Below are 2,280 nucleotides of genomic sequence, written 5' to 3'. Positions count from 1 at the left end.
GATTAGGGGATAGTTTTAGTTCTACATTTATAACTTCGAAAAACTCACCTATTTTTAATATTGTTAAAGATCTGGAGAATGGCCTAATGAGTATTCCAAAGGAAAGTAGAGAGGAGATTAGACATAAGGTTTTAACTCTTAGTTCTTGTTATTATAAAGAATCCTAAAATCATTTCACATTCTGATAAAATCATAGCAAAACATATTAAATTAACCACAAATTTTCTGAAAACTAATAAACAACTTTTTATTACTAAGGCCGATAAGGGCAACACAACGGTTATTTTAAATAAACAAGACTATTTTGATAAGACAAATTCCATGCTAAGTGATAAAAATACATATGATCTAATTATTGAAAATTCTTTAGTGCCTTTACAAAAAAGAGTTTTTAATAAATTAAGAAATAATGGTTATTTAGATAAGAATATAAAAAGAAAAGATTTAATAACTTCAAACACAAATTTGGCAAGATTTTATGGCTTACCAAAAATACATAAAGATAATTGTCCGCTTAGACCTGTTGTTTCAACCATTAATTCTCCTATATATTTTATGTCTAAATTTTTTACAAATATTTTGAACAAGTCATTACCTGAACCTTTTTCTTACGTAAAAAATTCGTTCTATTTCAAGGAATCTATTAGTAATTTAAAAATCCCACATTATTATATTATGTTGTCTCTTGATGTTTCGTCCTTATTCACTAATGTATCTATTGAACTTGTTGTGAAGGGTATTGATGACAGATGGTCATATATTAAAAATGTTCTAAGATTCCTAAAGATGAATTCAAGAATTGTATTGTATTTATTATGAACAATATGTTTTTTCAATTCAATAATAAATATTATAGACAAAAATTTGGCACGCCAATAGGTGCTTCAATTTCTCCAATTCTTGCTGACATAGTTATGCAAGACTTCGAAAAAACTATCATTAATAATTTAGATTTCCCAATTATTTCATATAAAAGATATGTGGATGACACTTTTTTATGTGCTCCAATTAATAAAGTATCTGAAGTTGTTGATACCTTCAATTCCTTTCACAATAAACTACAGTTCACTCATGAAGTGGAATGCAATAATGAAATTAATTTTCTAAATTTAATGATTATAAGATCTGAAAACGATAATATTATTACTGATTGGTACAGAAATGATATCCATTCAGGAAGACTATTAAACTATCACTAAAATCATCCAATGCAACAAAAAAATGCAATTGTTAAGAATCTTGTTGACACTGTTTTGATACTTTCCCATGAAAAATTTTATAATAAAAACATAAATTTAATCAAACTAGATTTGAAACTTATTAATTATCCTGACCATTTTGTTAACAAACATGTAAATAAAAGAATTATTGAAATTAATAATAGAAAATTTTCTAATAAAAATAACAATGTTAACAATAGTAGTAATACATTAGTTAAGAAAATAGTTTTTCCATATTATGGACCAATATCGGAAAATATCAAAACACTACTTAGAACCTTTAATATTCAAACTATTTTTAGTGTCGATTCATAATAAATTCGTTAAACTTGGTAAGGATAGACTCGAGAGACACAATCAATGTAATTGTGTTTATAGATTTCAATGTATCTGTGGAAAATCATATATAGGACAGACCAAAAGACCGTTATATATTCGTAAAAAGAAACATATGAGTAATTCTAATTTAAATGAAAAATATCATAATGGTATTACTAACCATTTGACTAATTCTAATAATGATTCTTCTCCAAATTTTGTAAAATGTGATGATTTTGATATTTTAGATGTTGAGCCAAATCTTAACAAACGATTATTATCAGAAATGTTTTTCATAAAAAAAGAAGGAGAAAATAGTTTAAATAAAATGACTGATTTAGATAATTTTGATAAATCGTACGAAATGATTCTAAATTTTATTTCTAGTAATTTAACGTAATAAATACTCATTGGGTCTCATTCTCTTTTTTTATTCATCTTATTGTTTTTACTTGTTATTGTTTTCTCTCTTTGATTAATATTAATTGGAAGTTCTCGATAGAGATTGGAGCTCAGTTTTAAATTTGACTTTGCAGTTTGCAATTCACGTTTTTATTTTAATTTTAATTTGTTTGACAAATTATTTTTACTTTTATTTTTATTTAATTGTGACGTATTGTATTGTGAGCTATTATTTATATATTTATGTTTTCATGCTAATATGGATTATTTATTTATTTATGGTATGTTAATTTTGATTTTTATTATTATTACTCTTTTTATTTATCCCTTACATAAGAAC

The sequence above is a fragment of the Leptopilina heterotoma genome, unplaced genomic scaffold (assembly GCF_015476425.1).
Source record: "Leptopilina heterotoma isolate Lh14 unplaced genomic scaffold, ASM1547642v1 Lhet_418, whole genome shotgun sequence".
NCBI classification, from domain to species: domain Eukaryota; kingdom Metazoa; phylum Arthropoda; class Insecta; order Hymenoptera; family Figitidae; genus Leptopilina; species Leptopilina heterotoma.
The sequence above is the reverse complement of the archived record's forward strand: the minus strand, read 5'-3'. Positions refer to the sequence as shown.